The following is a 26,368-nucleotide window of genomic DNA, read 5'->3' on the forward strand; positions in this document are numbered from 1 at the left end:
TGTTCCACTTTCTTCCCATCATATTTAAATGCATTTAGCACATGCATCAACCCGCTCATGTTTAGCATTAGCAGTTCAGCGACCCAGGAGGGCAGACGGCTGGCACACTAAGTCTACACGCGAATGAGCCAATGCATATGGTAAGTGCTTTTAAAAAGGAAGGAAGCATGTGTAGATTGCTTGCAGGGGTAAGCACTTCCCTTGGCCAGTGTCACACACAAACAGAGCTTAATGGCTAACTTTGCACAGATGGAAAAACTGATGTATGTTTTAATTAAGGCAGGAATGGTTGTGACTTTTGTTTTTCTTTGGTTTTTCTTTGCGTACATTCATATGCTTTCAATATATTTTCTTTAAGTCCAAAGCTCTCGCCTATCAATATAGCCCTGATAGTATAAGATACTGTTTCCCAAACTTCAGAAAATTATAAAACACCGCACTTTCTACTGAACTTGCCATTGGATGCTCTACACTGGCTGCATCTTACAGGGTTATCGGCCAACACTAATAAATCACAAGCAGTCCGAACTGTTCAGAACTGAAGATATTATTAAGATTGCATGATGACTTCAAGTTGAATTTATAACTTTTTAACATATTGTCTGTGTTTTAAATAATCTTTGAAGTGTACTTTTAGTCAATGGAACAATAATAGTTCTATGTACCTACAATATCCTGCAATCCAGTATGAATGGATACTTAATTGCTTGTAAATATATATTCTTTGTAGTCAAGACAGAGTACTGATTCCCAGGTACAGTGGTGCCTTGCAAGACGAAAATAATCCGTTCCGCGAGTCTCTTCGTCTAGCGGTTTTTTCGTCTTGCGAAGCAACCCTATTAGCGGCTTAGTGGATTAGCGCTATTAGCGGTTTAGCGGCTATTAAAGGCTTAGCGGCTAAAAGGCTATTAGCGGCTTAGCGGCTTAGAAAGGGGGGGGAGTGAAAAAAATCGCAAGACTCGCAAGACGTTTTCGTCTTGCGAAGCAAGCCCATAGGGAAATTCGTCTTGCGAAGCGCATTGAAAAACGGAAAACCCTTTCATCTAGCGGGTTTTTCGTCTTGCGAGGCATTCGTCTTGCGAGGCACTCGTCTTGCGGGGCATCACTGTATTTTAATCTGTGATCTCCTAGCTTCCTTTAGTTCCTGTTTGGTAACACTGCCCAATTACTATGAGTGCATGTAGCAGAGTGGGTGATAGGAACAAACTGCATAGCATAGTAAGTGAACATTGTTGCCTGTATTTTCTTGTGATACCTAAAAAGCTGTCTTGGAATAATTTATGAAAAACAAATAGAACTGCTCTAGTATTCTTTTAAAGTATTTAACAAATGTAGCATTCTAACTGGGAATAAAAGGGCAATTTCTGAGCTCTCCCCCTCTTATTGAAAGTGCATTTTTACATATTTCATGCCAAAAATCTTAGGTAGATCAAAGAGTTACTCTGAGAAGAAACCTTTAGTACAGCGTTCAACAGAATTTATGTAGTGTTGGAAGATAAATCATATATTATCATCAGTCTTCAAAACCCACTTTTTCTGTAAATTGGCACAAACCTCTGGTCCCCATATGCTATGACAGCTAAGCCTGGGGAGGTATGACCACCATAATCTTCCCCATGTTTACCCTCTGCCTTGATTTTGCTCCTATTTCTCTGCTGTCTCGCTTGTGTCTGTTTCTAGACTGTAAGCCCCCTTGCACTGAGGATCTCTTCTCTCACTCTTTGTAAAACACATAAATAACTGGCACTATATGTAAAATAATAATATTAAGGTCTGTTCTTTTTAAAAAAAAAATATGTGGAATACCAGGGATTTCTCTGGTTTTAGAGGTGTTATAAGGAGGTCCGTAGGATTCCATAGAGCAGACATCATTGCATCAGACGAAGTATAATGCCACAAGATTGTCTCAGTTCATCAGATAAATTGTTTTTATGCATTTCTGTATTTTCAGTCCAGTCCAAAGATTTCTTATTGTGTAATGAACTGCAGTGCCCACATGGAGCTTCCTCACTAGCTTAAGTGCTAATAGCAGTGTCACATCCAATGTGGGTAACCCTATACTGAAGCTAATGAAGAGGTTCCTGCTAACACCGGAGCTCCCTGTGGACATAATGTTCTCTCACATCTGCCTGAAATACTAGAACACTGTTCATGTGGAGTTCAGTTAGTGTATTGCAACACTCAACATTTGGATTAGAGCTTTTTCTGCTCTTTAATCTTTTTCTCAGGGTATTTATACTCACCCACTTGGGTGACCATTAATTTAGGGTGAGAGAATATGGAACATATAAAGCTGCCTGGTAAGACAATCGGTCCAGCTATCTCACTGCTATTTGTTGTGTACATCAGGGGTACCCAATCAGCATCTGCAAGCTTGGCCAGAGGTCAGTGATGATGGGAATTATAGTCCAGAACATTGAAAGGGCATCAGGTTGATTATTCCTTGTGTACACTGCCTGGCAGCTGCTTCCCAGGATTTCGGACAGGGCCTTTCACAGTCATACCAGCAGATGCCAGGGTTTGAACCTGGGGACTTCTGCCTGCAAGGCATGTGGTCTGCCATTAAGCTACATCCTCTTCCCATATACATATGGCATGGGTAAGGTCAGAGGGGTAAAGATGAAAATTGGTACAAACCCAACTGTTTCCAAAATATTCTTCTGCATACTAAACCTGAAAATGTTCAGCTGGTTGATACGTGCTTTATGATCATGTTTGTGAAAGGCAAGTTAGGATGAAAGAAAAATAGCTACATACATTGTTAGCATGGCTTTTGCTGGAAATCATTCAAAGCAGCCTCTGCTTCTGCCATCTGCTGGCTGCTAATACCATTCACATCTTGAAAGGATAGTGAAGTTTTATTAAAGCCAATTAACCTTTATCCGATTGAGTGTTTTAAGTACTGACTCCGTTGATTTGTTGATGAGTGTATTTAATGTATACCCTCTTCTAAATTATGCCTTTGCTCTAACCTTGCATGCAACCTTTGCTGACTTCAAGAATATTGCACAGGTGTGAAAACAGATTTCTGATTATTAATCAGTAGTTTTATCTGAAGTACTCCGACAAGACTGGAAAACATAAATCTTTTTTAGATATAGCTCCTCTATATTACCCAATGCATACACCCACCATAGACTGGCTTCCTAGTGTGCAAGTTGTGTTGGTTCTATGGCTACTAAAAATTAAAATAGCAATATTTTCCCTTTTCTTCTTTCTTTTCTCTTTTGAACTAGAGAATATAAAAACTAGTTATGCATTCAAGGATTTCCACTATGGCAATCACAAGTTGTTATTTTTTCTAATGAGGTTCACAATTAAAATAATTGTTCTATGTCAGATGTTGTGATTTTAGTAGTCATATGAAACCTACACTCAGTGATCTCTGAATCATTTTTATTTGATATTATAAGCAAAGGCCATCTGCATCCTGGCCTTTGATAGCTGAGATATATTTTTAGGAGCCACCCCATTTTTTGTTTTAAATTGTATTGCTGGATTTGCACTAAGAACTGGCTTTATTTGATTTTTAAATTGTATTGTTTTAACCCAGCCTGTGGTCTTGTGATGAAGGACGGCTAAGAAATCAAACTGATTGATCGATCAACCAATCAAACCATGTATTTGGTAAAATATAACTTTTTGCATGGGAAGTTATGAAGAAACAAGATCTATCAACTTCCATCTCTAGGTTAGTGTAGTAGTAGCATTTACTGCCTTAAACAATGCCAGGCATGTTATAGGCTATAAGCGTTTCTGCTGATGCTGCAGAATCATTTTTGGGCATGTTCTTTCTGCATCCAAAGGGAGTGCACAGCAACCCCTTGATACAGCGAAATAACATGCAGTGCTCCCCAAATGCTTTTACTGCTCAGAATAGAAATTGGGAATTCACTTATCTTGTAATTTCTAGTGTATCTTATTCTCCTTCATCACCAAGTTACCACTGAACTCTTTTAAGCCACATTGAATTAGAGAATATTTCTAAAACCTGGTTCAGTTGGGGGCAGGGGAGACTATGATGGACTAAATTGAAGTAAAAATTTATGTGAACAAATACACTCCTTCTGTCTGCATAATGCACTCCAGTCTAGTAGCTTCTACTGAAGGAAGGGTATGAGTAGAGATGGGAAGGCCTGGGGGAAAACCGGAAAAAAAATTTCCTGTTTTTTTCCAAAGCCGTTTTTTCCCCAGGAAAATTGGGGGGGGGGAGTAGTTTGATATACTTTGAATATTCCACACACTACTTTTTTCCCAAATTTTCCTGAAAAAACGGCTTTGGAAAAAATCCAAAAAAACCTTTCCCCCCTCCCCAATTTTTCCATTCCCCCCCCCGGCCTTCCAGCACCCACACTTTGGAGCTCCCTGCCAACTGACACCAGGCAGGTACTCAAGGGAAGTAATAGTGCCACTGTATTCTGCTCTGGTCAGACCACACCTGGAGTACTGTGTCCAGTTCTGGGCACCACAATTCAAGAAGGACACTGACAAACTGGAACGTGTCCAGAGGAGGGCAACCAAAATGGTCAAAGGCCTGGAAACAATGCCTTATGAGGAACGGCTAAGGGAGCTGGGCATGTTTAGCCTGCAGAAGAGGAGGTTAAGGGGTGATATGATAGCCATGTTCAAATATATAAAAGGATGTCACATAGAGGAGGGAGAAAGGTTGTTTTCTGCTGCTCCAGAGAAGCGAACACGGAGCAATGGATCCAAACTACAAGAAAGAAGATTCCACCTAAACATTAGGAAGAACTTCCTGACAGTAAGAGCTGTTCGACAGTGGAATTTGCTGCCAAGGAGTGTGGTGGAGTCTCCTACTTTGGAGGTCTTTAAGCAGAGGCTTGACAACCATATGTCAGGAGTGCTCTGATGGTGTTTCCTGCTTGGCAGGGGGTTGGACTCGATGGCCCTTGTGGTCTCTTCCAACTCTATGATTCTATGATTCTATGATTCTACTCTCACTGTACTCTTTCCGGCAACTGCTCAAAACATTTTCATTAGGGCCAGCCCATCTGAACACGTAGAAGCTGCATGCGATTTACTTCCGTTTAACCACTGCTGACTTTAATCATCTTTTGAATACTCTTAAATAACTGCTTTTAACTGTGTTTTATCAATCATTTTAATGTTCTGTTGTATATTTTTGTAAACTGTTTAGAAAGCTCTTTTACCTTCATGCGGTTTATAATATATAATAACAAATTCAATTTTAAAAACACACACACTCCTTTTCCTTTCAAACAGAGTTTGAGCCTTAGTGCAACATACTATTCAGTAACTGGATGTTGGTTACTTCTAGGCCTGGCATGCAAAAAAATTGCCTTACGCTTTGCCCCAGCTGTCCTCAAGTAGAGATGGGAAGGCCTGGAAAAGCCCTGGAAAAAAACAGGTTTTCCCGTGGTTTTTTCCAAAACTGTTTTTTAAGTCCATGAGAAAAATGACAAAGAGGAAGAGGAAGAAGAAATGGAAAATGATAGCAGTAGTTCAGAAAATGAGATAGAATAAACTGCATGTATATGTTGTGTCTTCTGGGTTTTATTTTTTTTTATAAGAAAAACACTACTCAAAGGGTAGACCTTCTATGGAGCTTAAATATTGAGGTGGATCTTAACTTTATTTGCTGTTGATGCTAAGGGGCAAATCTGATTATTTTTTATGTTGATGGTTTCTTGCTTTTTTGTTGCTTTTGAGGGAAAGGGGTAGGTTACCTGTTTTATTGCAAGCACAATAGTTTTATATACACTGCATTTCACATAATTTGTAAAACTACTCCACACTGAACTCCCCCCCCCCAATTTCCTCAAAATTTCCATTTTTTTCCGGGGGACGGGGGGGACGGGGGAAAACATTTTTTCCTCATAGCTTCAAAATTTCCAGAAATCTCTAGGTACGAGAGATGATTTGGGCCAATTCCTTCTTCCCCTTGCATCTTCCAGTGCCACACACACACTTTCCCAGAAGTTCCAGAGATTTTTTGGAGGGTGCAAAACATTTCAGTGGAAATTAGCAAAATCATATCCCCTTCTTCTGCCATCAGGAGTGTCCCCTGAGTAGACTTCTGCTAAGGAGAAGTCTGGCGTCAACTGGAAAATCAATAAAAACAAACATTTTCAAATAAGTAATGCCAAGAACAGTAAAAACAGGCAGTATAACAATTTAAATAATTTGAAGGCAAAAATTAAAATTGTAAAATGCAAAAGAGCAAGGCTAAGATATTCACAAAACTCAACCTAAATGGAGCAAGGCCCAACCGCTCTGTCAGGACCATTCCGTAAGCCGCACAGAATTTCTGCTCTCACCAGAGAACTTAGCCACAATGTGTGTATCCAGCTTCTAAGACATGATACCACTTATGATGAAAATTCTTGGAGATAAGGAATAGGGAAATGGTCTCTTGCCTCCTCCCCAGAGCAGCAGCACAATGTGGCAATCCCCTTTGGCTTCACCACTTCAGGGGCAACCCCTGGTGGCAACTCTGGGAGAAGCACCAGCCCAGATGACATAGGCCTTCCTCAGATGCTGAAGGTATGCAGCTGAACTCAGCTTTTTCTCTCCCCTCTTTTCATCCTCACTGTGGTACAAGAAAATATATTCCGGTGCTCTTGACTTGGTTCTACCCAAGTGTTACTCTGACTACTTGCTGTTCAGGCTGTAGCTTCTTTTATGGCTTCAGGTACAATAAATGGTCAGCTGGTCTTACTCAGCCCTGGAGAGAACACACTGCTTTGTGAGCAGCAGCACAATCCAAGACTGCAGCTTCTTTTATGGTTTCAGCACAAGGAAGGATGGAGCTGGACAATTAGTCTTATACATCCCTGAACTGAACACATTCCTTTGCAAGCAGCCGGCACAGTCAGGATATTTTCTTCAGAAACAGTGCTCTGAAAAGGTTATGGGGAACAGCAGGCAAAACTCCCCTGAACTGGGGCTTATTTTGTCTTCATTGGCGTCTGCCAAAAAGCAGTCCCCTTGACTATAATGGTGTATTAAAAAATGAGACTCCAGTGAACAATGCAAAGCTGTCTACTTGACTTCTGTCTTTAACGAGAGCATTTGCATCCTGTGAATTTTAATTAAGTCACCAAACTATTTTATGTACATTTCCCACATCCACTGACTTCTTTATATCATATGCATCACACTACAAGCATTTTATTCCCCTAGTCACTGCAGTGTTGCTGTCATTTGTCTCTGGAACATTTTTAGTGTGTGGGATGATGGCTTCCTGCTCTTGTTCTACCAAACTATTTGGTTGTGTGTTACTCTGTTTCTAGGGCTTCTCTTTTTAGCTAGTCTATTAAGACATTATCAGTGCTGCGTACCTAGGATACTGTGAGTCATATACAATTCCATATGACAATTTTGATTTGCATTGGGTGGATGGGTGTGTGTGTGTGTGTGTGTGTGTGTGCGCGCGCGCGCCCTATCAGATATATTAGAGTTGGAGTGCACTATAATTTCTGGGGCAAGTGATTTCTTGGTGGAAGTTGGGCATTTGACATAGTATTTATATAACAGGTATTTGACAATTCCTTTTGCAAAGGCGAATTAACTACCATATTTTTTGCTCTATAAGACTCACTTTTTCCCTCCTAAAAAGTAAGGGGAAATGTGTGTTCGTCTTATGGAGCGAATGCAGGCTTCACAGCTATCCCAGAAGCCAGAACAGTAAGAGGGATTGCTGTGCAGCGGATCAATCCCTCTTGCTGGTCTGGCTTCTGAGATTCAGAATTTTTTTCCCCTTGTTTTCCTCCTCCAAAAACTAGGTGCGTATTATGGTCTGGTGCGTCTTATAGAGTGAAAAATACGGTGCTTTATATTTTCTTGTATAAGTTACATTGGACTACAGTTCCCATTTATAGCAAATAGACTCCTTGTTCTATTAAACTGTTTTTAGTGCAGTAATTTTAGTATTGCTGAAAAACTGGATTTAATTCCTTTTACATATGTTAATTCTTTTCTCGTTGTGAGAAAAGAAATCCAGTGAATTAAAGTATGGACTCTTTGTAGAGGACTATTAGTTTATTTTGAAGTTCATCATAGTAGAAGCTATTCCATCCCTTCCTCTTCATTAGCAAAAGTGACTGCTTCCTCTCTAGAATGCAGAATGCAAAAACTCGGTGATATTTCTGCACAACTTCATTGATTAATATCACTGAGTAAAACAGTGTAATACACTATTGATACATAAGCTTGTATGAACAGAAGCTAGGTGATTCCTACTGATGTAGCCAGTGCTTTTTTCTAAAAAAAATGTTTAGGGGTACTCTAATTTTGACTCAAGAAAATAACCATTTTATAGTTTAAATTGTGAAAAATAAATACAGTAAATGGACAAAAGTACAAAGATTCTCAGAATGTTTAGGGGTATGCGTACCCCTGCATCCCCCCCCCCGAAAAAAGCACTGGATGTACCTAAAGCTGTTTGCTGTTTGGGATATGTGAGCATAGATGTAAAAGAAATGCCTTCTGAAATGCTGGTGATATTTTGGAAAGCGATAGTGATGATACAAATTAATATTAAAAGCTTATCAAGTCATTTTTGTTATAAAATATATGAGATTAATATCTCAAAATATCAGGTGTCTCCCTTCTCCCAAGTGCCACCAGAGGGGTTCAGAAAGAACTAAGGGGAAGTGAAAAGAAGCAACTTGAACTTGAACTCACAAGCAGAAAGCAAGAGAAGTGAAACATCAGAAAATAAAGGGGAATGGGGAGAACAGTTCAGTAAATAAGAACAGATGTAGTGAAACTCTGACCTTTAAGAGGAGTGCAGTCAGATCCAAAATACAGTGGTGCCTCGCAAGACGAAAATAATCCGTTCCGCGAGTCTCTCCGTCTAGCGGTTTTTTCGTCTTGCGAAGCAACCCTATTAGCGGATTAGCGCTATTAGCGGTTTAGCGGATTAGCGGCTATTAAAGGCTTAGCGGCTTAGCGGCTAAAAGGCTATTAGCGGCTTAGAAAAAGGGGGGGAGCGGGGAAAAATCGGAACACTCGCAAGACGTTTTCGTCTTGCAAAGCAAGCCCATAGGAAATTCGTCTTGCGAAGCAGCTCAAAAACGGAAAACCCTTTCGTCTAGCGGGTTTTCCGTCTTGCGAGGCATTCGTCTTGCGGGGCACCACTGTAGGTATATTGCCATCTGTTAGGACAACTGAACTAACCATCATCATTATACATTTTTTCCCTCCCCCGCCTCCTTTCCCCCTTGTATGTAATGTATTTTAGATTGTAAACCTGAGACCAGGGACTACTGCTGCAGAGAGCAGAGTAAGCTGTACTGGGAGCCTTTTTTTGCGCTGAATAGTAGAGTAAAAATGTTTTAAATAATGTGGAAAGTGTTGCCCTATCAGTCCTCCAGAGTGATTATGACATTAATATTTGTTTCTATAGCAGCTGCACACTGTGCACCAGCCAATTAAATGGAAACATTCCCTGTCCACAAGCTTAGAGTACAAGGTAGCCGTAGTGCATGAGGAAAGTAAGGGATGCAGCAGTAGGAAAATTGAAATCAGGAGATTAAGTGACAAGCCAAAGATGATGAACGTGACATAATGATGGTCACATACCCAGCCCAGATTTCTGCCTGGCAGTGATTGCAAAGGGAAAGATTGGTACTCAGCCTTCTGGACCAAAAAATATTATTCAACAATCCAAGAAAGAGCTTGTGCCTTTGCTGACAATCATTACTATGCAAAGCTTATGCAGATTTGAAGTTCTCAGGGGCTGTAATATTTGTTGAGAGAAAAGCGTCTGTTGGATATATTTCTGGATAGGAGCAATTATTTGAAAATGTGTATTTAAATACTTTTAGAATGGAGGTTCTCCAAGTACAGTGGCACCTCGGGTTAAGAACGTAATTCGTTCCGGAGGTCCGTTCTTAACCTGAAACTGTTCTTAACCTGAAGCACCACTTTAGTTCATGGGGCCTCCCTCTGCTGCCGCGCCGCCGGAGCACGATTTCTGTTCTCATCCTGAAGCAAAGTTCATAACCCGAGGTACTATTTCTGGGTTAGCGGAGTCTGTAACCTGAAGTGTATGTAACCCGAGGTACCACTGTATAAGCTATACCTCTGTAGAGAGGTGCAAATTTTTGGCAAAGGAGGCTGAACAGGTCTGTAGTTCACATGTGTATTCACTAGCTTCTCATATATATTCTGCATTCATGTGCCGTTAATGAAATATTTAAAGTGATTATAACTTTCAAAAAATAATGTTATTTTTATTGATCTGATAGTTGGCACTCATAAATATAACTTTTAAAGCTAAATATTGGACTTACAGCATCAAAAAACACACACACTTTATATTATGTAATAATAAATACAATCTAGCCCAAATGTTAAAATTCTATCAGAAAAACTTTTTTTCAGTTTTATGAGTCAGTAATGCCCAGTTTGAGCTTGGAAGACATATTTCAGAATTATTTATAAACACTTCAAAGCGGTTTCTTTGGGAAATGTTGATCTTCTCCCTACTCTCTTCCTTTCTAGTATCAATTCATAGAGTGCGAATACGCTATTATGTATGATGCTGTGGGTAGCTTGCTAAGTGTAAAGGGCTGGTTGGTTGAAAATGCATTTTTCTAGGACTTTAAGTTGTGAAGTGTTTTTACCTGTTACAGTAATAATAAAAAAGGCTTGTATGTTCCTGTGATGTGTTTGATTCTACCCTGCAGTGATTCATTGTGGGCCTCTCTCACAGCTAAGTGCTTGCTGCTTGTGATCAGAGAAAAATGCTACACACCTTCAGCTTCGTGCCTATTAAATTCAGGCTTCTACTGTAGGCAGTTTTACACAGTTATCTTTGAATTAAAAAGCATTTTAAACTCAGAAGCTGAACTGCAAATGTAAAAAGGCATTTGGTCCCCTATAGGTCTACAGTAAGTTTAAAAATATACTTTGGCTCCTACTTACCACTCACTTTGCACATTTTCATTCCCTTTCACAGAGATTGCCCGCTTCAAACACTTGTAGGTTTTCCTCTAGTAGAACCCAATTTCCCAATTGGGAAATGAGGATTGCCTCTAACAGAATTGCCAAGATAAGCTGCTGCATCCAGTAAACTACAGATATATTTTAAAATCATATTGTGCACAGTTAGCTTCAAGGACATCTGATGTTACTTTTTTATGCGTGCTTTTGAGTCCACCCCTCCATGTATTTCTCAAGATGTATGTAGGTATCTCATGTGTCTATTTTGTTGCCATATTCCTTTTGAAATTGTTTCTCAAGTTTGCGATTTTTCCAGACATGCAACTTTGCAGTAAAATAAGCATGTGTGTAATATGCGTAGGTGGCATTTGCACATGGCTTTCGAGATACATGTATTAAAATATACCAGCATATCAAAGCCAAGGTCTGTTCACGTTCTCAAATTAAGCTTTGTTCTGTAGATAAATAAAGTAATTAATGACATCTATAAACACAGCTTATGTTTATTAATCCAAATTGTAACATCATGTGACGTTGATGAATTCAAAAGGATAGTCTTACTTGGGAAGAAAAATAAAAAAAATTCCTTCCTGTAGCACCTTTTTTTTATTTGGACTATGGCAGACCAACACGGCTACCCATCTGTAATTGGGAAGAAAAGACATTTCAAGGATGTTGTTTTGACCACCCTGAATAACATTTTAAACATTTAAGGTTTTTTAAAAATAAAATTAAAAGTCACAGGATGTGCTGCTCTGCTTCCGCAGTCAGAACTTTCCTTATCAAGGGTTCTGATCACAGGGAGACCTGCAAGCAAATGTACTTTCAAGCCCCCTTCAGACCTTGGTGTAAAAGAAGTGAAAGCTGGGGCCCTTTCGTATCCAGGCTGAATGCCTAACGCAAACTCGTGTTATGTTCTTGGGAAACAAGAGCCTGAGCTGTGGAGCCCAGAAATAAATGATCCAGGGAGCAGACATCGTGAGTGCAGGTGTTACATAATGCCATGGGAAAGCAGAAGTGCTTCTACTCCCACTTCCTTCTAAAGCTGGGTGCTTCACAGGACGAGTAAGTAAACATACTTGTGCTGCCCAATCTCTTGCTCTCTCAGTTCACTGTGTGTAATAGCTGAAGGTTTTTGTGCACTTTTGGAACATGAGCACAGAATTCTGAAACTCTGACCAAGCTGCTGAGCCTCTTTGTCCACCTCTTTCCTACTCAACAAAACAGTCCATCTTCATGTTGGAAATGAACTTATTCTTATGAGGCTAGATTAAAATACGTTGTCAGTTTTCTCAAGCACATCATTTTGTGTGCATGCTTAATTGCCAAGTATTCTGTGTAGTTGCTGGAACAGGGAGACACAGTGGCAGTGCTGCTCAGTGTCTGGAACTACCAGGACTAGAAGTAGGAGCCTTCTGCTCTGCGTGCGGCTTCCCTGTGTGATGAGCCTCAGCACTCTTTGAGTATCATCCTGGCAGACAAGCATCTTATCTTCTCAGGCCCTAGACTGGCCCTGCTCACCTAGGCTGGCCTTTGCCCTCTTCTGGAAGGGCAGTCCTTTACTGTTTGGGCTGAGATCTCAAGGTCTTCCTGATTCTTTACAATCTTTCATAGTTCTGACTCCCCAGCTAGTCCCTGGGCTCTGGTTCATCTCTTGACAGCTGCCTATGGCTCAGCCTTGAAATGAAATGCTTTGTCACAAAAAATTGTTCATAGTTGTCTACCAATCCATTCTTACAAATACTGTAATAGGTTAAGATCTGTTGAAGTACAATAACCACTTTAAAAAGTACAGTCAAACCTCTGTTCCCAAACGCCTCCGTTGTGGCCCCCAAACGTTCCGGTTTTCGAATGTTTTTCGGAAGCCAAATGTCTTAACGCGGCTTCTGCTTGAGTGCAGGAAGCTCCTGCAGCCAATCAGAAGCCATGCCTTGGTTGTTGAACATTTCAGAAGCCAAACAGGCTTCTGGAATGGATTACGTTCGACAACCGAGGTTTGACTGTATACAGTTTTGCCCTCCCCTTTACTTTCCCTTCTACATGGGTGCTGTTTCTCTTTTTCTTTCTTTCTCTCTCTTTTATTTACATCTCACCATGTTTAAGGTAAAGGTAAAGGTACCCCTGCCCGTACGGGCCAGTCTTGACAGACTCTAGGGTTGTACGCTCATCTCACTCTAGAGGCCGGGAGCCAGCGCTGTCCGCAGATACTTCCGGGTCACGTGGCCAGCGTGACAAGCTGCATCTGGCGAGCCAGTGCAGCACACGGAACGCCGTTTACCTTCCCGCTGGTAAGCGGTCCCTATTTATCTACTTGCACCCGAGGGTGCTTTTGAACTGCTAGGTTGGCAGGCGCTGGGACCGAACGATGGGAGCGCACCCTGCCGCGGGGATTCGAACCGCCGACCATGCGATCGGCAAGTCCTAGGCACTGAGGTTTTACCCACAGCACCACCCGCATCCCTCTCACCATGTTTAGTGCACATATAATTAGGTACTTTTAAACTTTCGGTAAAAATGTCTGGGGGAAAATAGTTGTCTACCAAAACACTAGTCTTTGCTGTTTAGGAAGGCAAGTTAGTTGGGTACAGTGGTGCCCCGCAAGACGAATGCCTCACAAGACAAAAAACTCGCTAGACGAAAGGGTTTTTCGGTTTTGCGTTGCTTCGCTAGACGAATTTCCCTATGGGCTTGCTTCGCAAGACGAAAATGTCTTGCGCTTTTTTTTAAAAGCCGCTTGAAGAGGGGCAGTTGCGACGGACCGTGCTTCGCAAGACAAAAAACATCGCAAGACGAAAAGACTCGCGGAACGAATTATTTTTGTCTTGCGAGGCACCACTGTAGATAGGCATAGATCCTTCTGGTTACAAATCGCTGGCATAGGGGGTGGAACTGGGATTGACCCTAGGTACTCGTACTTCATGACTGGCAATTGCAGTGTTGGTATTCAGTGCAGTGCTGGAAAAGAGAACCCTGTCTGGTGCAGAACCAGTACTACATTTCCCTGTGCTCCTATTGTAGGCAGATTAAGTATATTTGCTTCAGAGTATGGTTATAAGTAGAATTGTTGGTCAGTATACATCAGATAGAGAAGATGGAAACTATTATATGGGAGTACTTGGCAGAGTTTTCTCCCTGCCTCATCTCCTCCCCCCACTATTTCTTGCTTCCTTTTTCCTCCTTTGCTGTGCTGCACATTTGCCGCCGCTTTGTGTCAGCAGTTTATGTTCTGCATGTTTAATGAAGTCCACGGCTCGGCTCGGCTCAGCACAGTCTTTCCCCTTACACTAACAGAATTTTGATCAATGACGTTTCCTCAGGAGGAGATTTCAGAATGGGTGTTGACTGGAAGGGTTCTGGGAAATTGTGAAGGTGGGCATATTACAGCTATTTTATCAAAGAAAATGAAGCTGTTCCTTGCTCTCTCAAGTGCCCATTGTCATACGCTGTGTGGCTTTTTTGTTTCTTGCAAAATGCAATTGGTGGTAGTTGGCCAGTGGTTTAAATCAACCTATTAATTGATAGAGCTGTATGATTTTTTTATCACTGGTGTTATATTTGAACACATATTTAATAATTTTTGATAAGGAAAGCCTAAAGCAAAGCCACATGCAGAGTTTGCAGTCACTTCTTCTTGGGGTAGGCTATTCTGCTGCATTTGTGCAACAGGAACAGCTCTTAGTTGCACCCAATTTGAGCCTTCCAAGCACATTATAAGGCACACAGACACAGAGCAGTTTACCCTCCTACAGTGGAGAATGATGAAAAGGAGGCAAGGCTAGAGCAGTTAATTTTGCAGAAACATTGCAGACAGGTTCCCCTCTGGGAGGGTTCTTTGGGCTCACAATAATTTGCTTCAATATTTTATTCAATATTTTATTTGTTATTTCACACAGCAAGTTAGCAGTTCTCTCTGGGCACACAAGTATGCCCCTGCACCCAATTTGGAAATTGCCAATTGAGCAGAAATAAACTGCTACTGTATTTCTTGGAGTGGTATAAATATTTGAGAAATCAATCAGTTTCTGGAGGATAAGCAACATTAAAATCCTTACCAGTATGATGGATTCACATGACTGAAATAGTCTTCACATCTATTAGAGTTTTGTTTTGGTATAGATCCTAGATCATATCCAGTGCTAATCAATGGGTCTACTGAGAATCTGTCTCATATTGGGTATTAGTCATTGACATTATTCTCAGAAGTATCCTAAACAAATTTTGTGTGAAAGTAATTCAGTGGGGCCTATTTCCAAATAAATTATTTTGTTAATTTATTTGTCAGTTTTTTAATGTAGCCCACTTGACATGGTTCCCATGTTTTAAAAATGTGATGCAGAATCATATTACAGATAACTCGCAACTTGCGCTCGTTTAACTTGTGAACATTCAGCTTTATGCACTTAGCAAATTTTTAAAAAACATATATACATATTAAAAAGGGAGCGGGCATCCAGGAAAAAATACTTTGGTAATCCCACCTGCCATTGAACCCAATGTCTTTTGACTATACATGATTTTGGTTTTAGGTGTTATCTTTGGAACTTAACCCCAGCGTAGGTTGTGAACTGCCTGTAGCACTATTAACAAACATTAAAAAATATAGACCTGTTAAAACAGATAAAGAAATATAAATTTTGGTAGAAATAAAAAGCTTTCCATTCTAAGGTAGCTCTCTCTCTAAAAAATGTCTTATTTAAAAGAAGGCGGTCTGAAACAATTTTAGTTTTTGAAATTACACATGTGATTTCAGTTATAGTTATTATACTTAACTTTACAACAAAGCTCAGATTAATGGATTGAACCATGGAATCATTTTACAGTCTGCTGAAATACCATTTATTGGTAATTTTGCACCTAATATGGTGCAAGGACTATAGAGGCTTCAGCACTGTTACAAATACAAACATGTTTCTGTGGTTCAGACTTCAGAGACTAGGTGTGTAAAGACATAGTTAAAGCGGAATCAGTGAGAAAGATAGAGTAAACAATCATTACAAATAGAAATATAAAATCCCTTAATATAATAGAGGCCAGAATTGATATTTGAGACTGAAAGTTAAGAATTCTTAATTTTCACTTGCTGGAAGGCAGAATATCAGGAAATGAATCTATGGATCTATGAGCCCAATAGCCGTCAAGAGGGCAGGATTCCTTGCAACCCAAATGCTGGTGTTAGATATCCTATTTGAACATCTATATCATCATACAATTTGAACAAAATAATTAAATACCAATATTGGTGTCTACAGAATAAACTGGCAATAGTGATTGCAACAAGGAAGGGACAAGGAGGCAGTTTCAACACCTATAGGAAGCAAGTTGATAAACACAAGCTACAGTCACTTCCAAAGGTCCTTGGGGAGACCCAACCACAATTTAGGAACCAAGGAATGTTCCTCTTCTTTCCTATCTTTTGTACTGACATTGGGCGCAAGGTGTGTGAATACATAGTGTTGCATTGCTTTGGATTTCTTGTTTTGTTTGTTGTGCATACCTGTTGCTCCATTCTCTTAGGCAGTACAGCTTTAAGTGACAGAATGGAGATTGCAATCTGGTACAGGGATTACGAGAACACTCCCAGTCATTTAATTATAACTAAAAATAGCAGTTTTTGCATTACAAAAAGCAAATTGTCTCAGACAAAACCAATCTCTATAATGCATCCTTTGTCTTTTAACCACTACTGAGTAGCTTAATTTTTGAATTAATCAGTCATAAATTACATGAAATAGTATGACTCATTTGAAAGGAAGGGGCAAAAATATTAAGGGTTAACTGGCTCATGTAAAGTGATCCTAAGAAGATGCCCTAAAGGTGTGAACTGGTAATTATTTTTTTTAGCTCTTCTTAGCAATCATGATAAAATAGTATGTGGAGCTTTCCATTCCCCATGCTGACTGCACCAGGGTATAACAACATAACATTCATGTGTCTCCATTAATGCCATTGTCCACAAAATGTATTTTGCCTTGGCAAGAAATTATATATATTGAAGCAATAACACCAATTTTTTTTATCATTTGCTGCTCTGTGCTGCAAAATAGCGCTATAATAGACCATACTCTTTTTACATTTAACTATTCAGTGCAAAAGAAATACATTGTACAGTGGTGCTCCGCAAGACGAATGCCTCGCAAGACGAAAAACCCGCTAGACGAAAGGTTTTTTCGTTTTTCAATGCGCTTCGCAAGACGAATTTCCCTATGGGCTTGCTTCGCAAAACAAAAAAGTCTTGCGAGTCTTGCGATTTTTTCCCCTCCCCCCCTTTCTAAGCCGCTAAGAGCCTTTTAGCCGCTAAGCCTTTAATAGCCGCTAAGCCTTTAATAGCCGCTAAACCGCTAATAGCACTAATCCGCTAAGCCGCTAATAGGGTTGCTTCGCAAGACGAAAAAACCGCTAGACGGAGAGACTCGCGGAACGGATTAATTTCGTCTTGCGAGGCACCACTGTATAGCTGTTAATTGGGAACATATACGGTACTTCAAAATGATTAAATAGAAAAGTAGGTGAACAGTTAGGAGGTGAACAGATAGAAGGTATCTTTACAAATTATTCTGTTTGCATGACTTCAGTAGCTTTTCAAAGAAGTAAAGGCTAGCTTTTGTACAAATAGCAAGTACAAGTACCATTGTGAACCTTTGATTCAATCTTATGGATCCATGTGAAGGAAGCCAGGGAACTGGTGGTTTCCAGTCAGATTTTTTTGGCCTGGATTTGGATCTGCGATTACCTTGGTCACCCTGGTGGTTTTCTGCGCCTCTTGGTGACTTTTAATACCACTGACTGTGATACTGCTCCCCAGAGGTTCCATGCTATAGGAAGGTTGGTGTGGTGTGCATCCATCCATGTGTTGTAACATTGACATGGAACTGCTGGTAGAATTCATCTGGAGATTTGGGTTGAGGTGTCACAATATGCAGACAATACATGGCATGGCTTATTCCAGTTGTTTGATTCCTGGAAGACATTGGAAGTGACAAACTGGGGCCTGGAATCAATAAAGGACAGGAAGTCTGTTAACACATTCAAACTTAATCAAGGTAGTGTGGTCAAGATTGTTGCCTGTCCAGGTGAGCTGATTTTTGTGTGTCCTGAATAAGGAAACACTCCCTCTTCAAGAGCTGCTTCATAGCTTGCGGGCACTCCTGAATCATTTACCATGGATGTCCACATGGTGCAGTATATCCTGGAGAAGACATACTTGACATCAGTTATCCATGCTTTAGTTACTGCCAGTCTGGACTATTGCAATGCACTCTGATGGGGCTACATTTGAAGATGTTCAGAAGCTTCAATTGGTTGAAAACATGGCAGCCAGACTACAGGCCTCTACAATGGAATATATTGTTCTTGAGATAACCAAGTACTACACCACAGGGGGGAGGGGGGCGGTTTAGAAACCAAAACCACATGTAAAAGGATAACTTATGTAAGTAAATTGCTCTGAATTATATATTCCCATATAAGTGTTAAGAATGGTAAGTGACATCCTGAAATAATGGATTTGTGAGCATGAGAGACATGACTTCTCTATTCTCTTCCTCCTGTTACAATGCACCAGATCCTCTCTTTCAGTGTTTTGCATCAGAAATTGAAGAAACTCATTTTAATGTAGATTTTACTGTTGCCATAATAATAATAATAAATGATTTATAGATTATGTATATGAATGCACGCAGTACAACTCAAAGTTAATATCAGTGGGACTTTTGTGATTTTCTGCAGTAGAAGGTAGTTTTCCTTCTACTGAGATAATAGAGAATTCCGCATGTATAAAGTAACTGATACAATAATATGATTGGATAGGATTCTTTTTTATTGTTCAGGTACATATATTATTATTGTTGTTGTTGTTGTTGTTGTTGTTGTTGTTGTTGTTGTTATTTATTTATTAATTAATACGTATATACTGCCCTTCATCCAGAAATCAGTTTACAACATATTTCTAATTTGAAATCTTCATATTTTTCTAGTTCTGAATGAGCTCTCCCATCTCCTTCAGCCATTACAATACAATTTTTTTTTAAGCAAAGTTGAAAGCATGTAGCAACTCCGTAGCTGGACAAGTAACCACTAATGATGTGTAATATTAGTGTAATGTGATGGTCTTTCCAGTAGGCCCTGAAGAAATTTTAAACTATCATGCTCCAAGGCAAATAGAATTTAGGCATCAACATATATATTATTTTATTTTTGAGTGCTGTGTTTTTATTGAGAAGTTTACCTCAAAGAGTAAGTTTAAAAGGCAAAAGGGAAATGGAGACCTGCCAAGCTTGTTGGCTAGAGTCATGGACAAGAGCAAGGCCTGTCTGAACTGCCACTCAGTTTTTATTCTGCGAGTTTGCAGGGTTGGTGATTAGAGTGGCTTTCGCCCAATTATGCTGTGATTATTCCGCTGCACTGTAATTGACTGGGGAGATATGCTAATACCTGTCATTTGGGATGATAAAAGATGAGCGGAGGACGCAATGCATTATTTAGCTGGCTGTGTGATAGATGAGGGATGCGCAGAGTGCTTTAATTGCTGAGAAGAGAGGTTAAGCTGAACGAAAGGATGAATTAGAAATGAGTTTTTTTATGGGTTGTGGAAAAGTGAAATAAAGGAAAATGTTCTTTAAAACCGAAGGAGCAGATAGAAGCGAGCAGAACAAGGCTAGACCTTTTAGGCAGCTTACTCTATTAATTTAAATGTATAAGGGAAAATGCTATTTGGTGTTCAGTAAATACTAATATGCAGGTTCAGTAGATTTACATCCTTTAACAGGGAAAGAAACCCTTTAAGGAATTATTCTTTTAGATAGTATTTTGATAGCTTAGAGAATATATCTATAGCTATATATCTGTCTAATGTACATAGTTTTTTGTATAAAAGATCAATGCATATGAAAAGTGAAGTACTTTGAATATCCATAGAGAATGAATGAATCTAAAAATACAATTAGCAGAAATATGCCCTCCAAATAGCAAAACTCTTACTCTTTGAATAGGAAGAACATTTTTATAGGATGTAAAGGATTATGCAATTGCCAGTAGAAATCTATATGTACATTTTTATTTTTCATGTTGTGTAATGATATGCCCTTCCCAGCTATCAAAATATTGATCTAAGCCTACTTAATATCATACAACTGAATCATTATTCAAGATTTGAAATTTTTAGAAGCTGTATGTTTTAGCAGTATTACATAAAATCAGAATTGCACCCCAAAAGAGCAGTTACAGAATTTTAAAAGCCGTATGGACTTAAGGACCTATTTTGTTTCAAATTGAGAGAAATTGCTCTTTAATGGTCCCTAGTTGTTCCTCTGTAGTCAAACTGCAATGAAATTACTTGTCCAGTATAGTACATTTTATTAACCAATTGCAATCAAACGTATTTTTGAATATTTAATGGATAAATCTGGAGGGGAAGCAGTGGTTGAAATGGATGCCAAGTTTCAATGAGAAAAGGACTCATTTGATTAAGTCCTGTTAAGGTCAATTATATGACCCATATATAATTGACACCTTGTTTCCAAAATAAAGTTTTCTCATATTTTGTCTTTCATGCACACACACTCATGACTGGAAACACTTTTACAACTTTCAGGCTTCTGTTAACTTGGTAATTTTGAAGTGGTTACTTTTAAAAGACCAATTTGTAAGGCCATTGGTTTCTTTTACAACATGGTTTTTATTGTTATGTATTGGTTAATATAATTTTTGTAAAATGGAAGTATTTCCAGTTACGCCTTGGCGTGTTTCCATCCCTTGACTGACAGAGGTTGTATGCCAAATGTATTCTGAGAAGCCAGCAAACTTCAGCCTATAAGCGCACCCTTCTACAGGGATGGGAACCTCTTACCTTTTTTGCACAGTAGGCTACACTCCAGACCTGCAGAAGTCAGAGGTCCCTAAGCACACCAACATCCATCTCTATCCAGGCAAGCAAGAGGTGTCTTCATATTTCAAGGACACATTCCAGCCAGGCACCTGACCAGGACTTGGAGTACAGGTACTAAGGAGAGGTGATTTTGCCCTGGGAAAGTGAAAAGGGACAAATAGAGATGCCTGGAGAAGCCACATTCAGCTCCTGAGTCTGAGGTTCCCTATCCCTGCTATGTTCAATGATTTGATTTAAAATAATTAATGGACCTGTGCAATCTGATTTGCATTATTTGGCTGTTGCATTTAAAGGAAAACAATTCAAAATTACTAAAAGCTGGCTCATCATGAGAACAATGAGAGGTTGATGAGTAAAAGTTTGATATACCTAAAGTTAATAGGTAACTTCTGAAATTATTTACCACAAGATGTGGAATTGGTTATTAGCCTGGCTAGTTTTAAAAGAGAATTAGATGAATTCAGGGATATCTAAAGTGAATGAAAAATGGTAATCAGAAAGAAAGATTGCCTTTAATCCACACATTGTAAAGGCAGAACCACAAATGGTTTTAAAAATAGCAATTAAACAGAGGGGGGAAATTAAGTGGTATACAATGGAACCTTGGGTTGCAAATGTGATTTAGCGCTTTTGTGCATGCACGAGCGCCGAAACCCGGAAGTAACCTGTTCCGGTACTTCCGGGTTCGGCATGGTGCGCAACCAGAAATCGTGTAACCTGAAGCGTCTGTAACCTGAGGTACCACTGTACTAAATTCACAAACTCCTCTCATTAAATATGTTACATGCAGTACCAACAGAAATTTCATAGGGCATCTCCACACTAACACACATGTTAAAAACCAAGGTTCAAAACATTCCAGGTCCTCTCTCTCAGCCTCACTTCCCTAATTCCAAGATGGGTAGATCTAACAAATAATTATAAAAATATTAGTAGGTTAAAGCTGCAACGTTAATACTCGTGTCATATATTTTATGCATAAGTTTTAAAGTATGGTTGTATTTTTCCTCTATTTTCTCATTTTATCTTTTTGTAAATCACTTTGAGGTTTTTTTACAATCAAGTGGTATATGAATTTTATTAAATGAAAATATTAAATGAAAGCAGAGCAATATATTTGGCATCAGCTTGGATGCAGGAGTTGCTGGAAGGAGGCTTACATGACACCATCCAACCACCTTAGGGACTCACTCTGGATTTGTATAGAGTTTATACTTTATCCGTTTCTTCTCCCAAAGGTATCTTGCAAGGCAGTGGAGGTCTAGGATAAGAGTTTTCCTTCTCTGTGATAGGCTACCTTCCCAGGTTGACAAGCCCCACCTGCTCCTCACTTCCCTTTAGGACATGTGCTGAAACTGTCTTCTTGACAGTCTGTGCAGTCTGGTCTCGTCTGCTCAATCCTCTGGAGCCTGTCTTTGCATGAAAGGGAAGCCCCTAACTCACTGAGGATTTGGGACCCATTGGCTACCATCACCAGGTTTGGCTAGCCAGTTGAAGCCATTTCACAGAGTGTGGCCGCTGTCACATGCCAACAGCTTCTAGGAGATACAGGTGAGAGCTGAGTGCAGGGTGGGGACCAAAAGTGGACAAACTATCCCCGAAGGAACACAGCTTGTCCCCCACCAGAGGTGCTCCCCCTCCCCTAAGTATCCATAAGCCAAGAGGATGTTAGTGGAAATATATTTGGTTTTCCAGGATAAACTGGGGTTGTGGTTGTGTTTACCCATGATGCTAAGCTTCAGTAAATGTGGAACTGAGTAAATGTTTCTGCAAATGATTTCAATTCTTACTAGGATTTACATTAATATGTCATTCATATATAAGCATCTAATAATATTTTGGGGAGTGACCTTTTCTTCAAACACCATTGTGGAGTTTGGACTTCATCCTTGTGGATAATGCCTTTAAAAATTAGGGTGCTACTCAAATAAACCATAAAGTAATACTGCTTCAAGTAACGTTTTACCTTGGGAAGACATTGGGAGTCCACGGGGTAAATGAACATTTTCACATCAGTTTAAATAATATTTACAAATGCTTATCAAATCTATAGAGCACAAATTAATGGAGGAATCAGAACAACAATGATTGTAAGTCACTTTGGGTTGTCCTGGGCAATATAAAGTGACTGACCAAATGAATGAATGAATGAATGCTAGCTTGCTATTAATGTTAACACCAATGTATCCGATACAGGCTTAAATAAATTAGGAGTCAACTGAGCAGTGCTACACAACATTTTCATAAACTGATGCACATTTGTTTCAGACATTAGACAGAAATACAAAGACATATGGTTCAGAACTTGATATAATTATCTTACCTATTCCATTAAACGGATGTATACGTGTGTGTGTGTGTGTGTGTGTGTGTGTGTGTGTGAGTGTGTGTGTAAGTAATGTTATGTTATATGCATTAACATTATCAAAACTGTCGTTTTAAATAGTTATATAAAACATTGTAATATCTTCTATGGTTCTTTGGGGTTTTTTGCTGCTTTTCAAGCTTATAAAATTTACTCGATCTACCACAGAGTCTGTTTCTTATTACCCCAGCGGGCTACAAGGATTCCTCAGATCATAGCCAGATATAACTACTGAAGGAACAAGCTGAGATCATCAAAACCTTATGACTGAATCACTGAAAACAAAAATAAAATGTACAGTTTTCACAGCCTACCCCAGAAATACATCAAGAGCACAGTAAGAAAAGCCTACAATACAAAATTACCTCTCACAAGCTCCAGCAAAGCCTTAGGAGTTAATAATACAAGAAATAAAACCACTGTTATGATTGATAGATCCGTTAACGATTCTTATCACTTATTTCCAACACTGTCAGTCAAATACGTTCCAGTTATTTTAAAGGGGAGGGGGAGTTTCGTTCCTTTTTGTTTTTTGCTTCAAACTTTAAATTTCAATTGCTTATTTTGAAATTGAATTATTATTATTATTATTATTATTATTATTATTATTATTATTATTATTATTAATTTATTATTTCTACCCCACCCATCTGGCTGGGTTTCCTCAGCCACTCTGTCTGGGCGGCTTCCAACAAAAGATTAAATATACAATTTAAAACGTATGTGCACTCCAAGTCAAACTTAATCACAGTTTTAATTTTTTCAACTAATTTCCAAATATATGAAGTACAGAAACCAAAAAAGGACTTAATTGTTAAAGAGCAGTTTATTTTCATTTTCTGTCTGTCATAGGCTATAGAAAAGATGATGTACCGTATTTTTCGCTCCAAAACACGCACTTTTTTGCTCCTAAAAAGTAAGGGAAAATGCCTGTGCGTGTTACGGAGCGAATGCACTCGACTGGATCCATGGCTGCCGTCAGTCAGGCAAAGCGGGAGCCGCTTGCAGGGCTTTGCACGGCTCTAGCTTTGCTTGCTTTACAGCCAGGAGGAGGGGGAGGAGCCGAGGAGGGAGGGAGGGAAGGAGAGCCATGGCAGCAAAGCGGGCAGCAGCCGCTTACACGCGAGGAGGGACAGACGGGAGCCATAGGGAGCCGGAAAAGCGCCGTGTAGCCAGCAACAGCTGCTGCAGCCTCAGCTAGCAACGCTCTCTAAACGGAGCAATGAGGCTGCAGAGGGACGGCAGGCACAGGAGGGCTCTGAGCCACGAGCGTAGTGAAAACCAGTAAAAAAGTTTTTAAAAAGGCTGCTGGGGACAGGAGGGCACGGGATGAGGGAGAGGGGGAAATTACGATTCTCCCAGCGTCTCAGCTGATCCGCTGAGCAGGACTTGGTTGCAGGGGATTCGCCATTAGCTGTGTAAAGCAGCAAAGAGGGAGAGAAGGAGCAAAGCGGGAGAGGAAAGGAGCTGCTTACACTGCTGTAAGTGGCTGCTGTCCGGTTGGCTCCTTTAAAGCAACAGTGCTCTTTCCCTCCCCCCTCCCCTCTCAGCTCGCCGAAAAGCTCCTTTTCCACACACCCCACTCGAGCTCCTTCTCCCCTTTTACCCTTGCCTGCATCATTAGCCACATCCTTCTCCACACACCCCACGCGTGTTCCTTCTCCCCTTAAATCCCTTGCCTGCATCATTAGCCACATCCTTCTCCATACACCCCACGCGTGTTCCTTCTCCCCTTTAACCCTTGCCTGCATCATTAGCCACATCCTTCTCCACACACCCCACGTGTGTTCCTTCTCCCCTTAAACCCCTCTTCTGCATCATTAGCAGCATCCTTCTCCACACACCCCACGCGTGTTCCTTCTCCCCTTAAACCCCTCTTCTGCATCATTAGCAGCATCCTTCTCCACACACCCCACGCGTGTTCCTTGTCCCTTGAATGCTTTTCCTTCCCACTTAAAACGTGGTTACAAAGCACGTATCCACATGGATCCTCAGGATTTTTGCACTGGGTCACCCCAAGTTCACCATCAGATCACATAGCATATCCATGGCTACAGCCTGCGCCAAAAAAATCATGCACCCACTGTTTCATGGGGCTGCAATGGCGCAGAAACGTGGTTACAAAGCATGCATCCACATGGATCCTCAGGATTTTTGCATTGGGCTACCCCAAACTCACCGTCACATCACGTCTGTGGCCACAGCATGAACCACAAAAATCATACATCCAATGTTTCGTTTAGAATATTTTTTTCTTGCTTTCCTCCTCTAAAAACTACGTGCGTGTTATGGTCAGGTGCGTGTTATAGAGCGAAAAATACGGTAGGTTCAAAACCAAACCTTTCACATCTTGAAGGAGTTGCAAGAAGCTACTACAGTGGTACCTCAGGTTAAGAACTTCGTTATGGAGGTCCATTCTTAACCTGAAACTGTTCTTAACCTGAGGTACCACTTTAGCTTATGGGGCCTCCCGCTGCTGCTGCATGATTTCTGTTCTCATCCTGAAGCAAAGTTCTTAACCTGAGGTACTATTTCTGGGTTAGCGGAGTCTGTAACCTGAAGCGTCTGTAACCCGAGGTACCACTGTATAAGAAACCTGAACTACCAGGCAAAATGATGACCCCCCATATCTACCTTCCATATATTCCTTTAAATATGTGCACTTTGAGGTGGAAAGCTGCATTTTTTTTAAACCCTATTTTCAGTGCCTAGATAAAGCTTGTTGAGCTGGATTGCTTTGAGTGCTATGTATCTAAATATTCCTAGGGCATCGGGGATAAGAAGCCCTCCTCTGCTGCATACATGCATACATGGACAACAAATGTTTCTCTTACAGACCCATAGGTGGGTCTGTAATGGGTCTGTATGGGTCTGTATCAGACCCATAGGTGGGTTGCAAAGCCTCTGCAGGTGTGGGTCATAGGCTTTATATGAAAACCCCAAATAATTTTGCTTGCAATCCCTAACTAATATGATGAATACCTCATAATAATGTTTTCTTCGTTGCCATATTGTAATGTTATGTTGACACTTGAGGTAATAAATCACCATGCCTAATAAATTTGGACTTGTGGGTCACCATGCCAACAAGGTTGGGAACCACTGTCGTAAGCTACATTCCAGCCATGCAAAAACCAGATGCTCCTACACACACAAATAATATACCATATTAAATATTTGGGTCTGTG

At 40.2% G+C, this 26,368-nt stretch overlaps 1 protein-coding gene across 14 annotated transcripts in view; it reads left to right on the top strand.

Annotated features, from left to right (window-relative positions):
• Positions 1 to 26,368, top strand: part of ARID1B (AT-rich interaction domain 1B) — a 358,734-nt gene that overhangs the window by 188,918 nt on the left and 143,448 nt on the right. The window lies entirely within an intron of this gene.

The sequence above is a fragment of the Podarcis bocagei genome (assembly GCF_964188305.1).
Source record: "Podarcis bocagei genome assembly, chromosome: 3".
Lineage (NCBI taxonomy): Eukaryota > Metazoa > Chordata > Lepidosauria > Squamata > Lacertidae > Podarcis > Podarcis bocagei.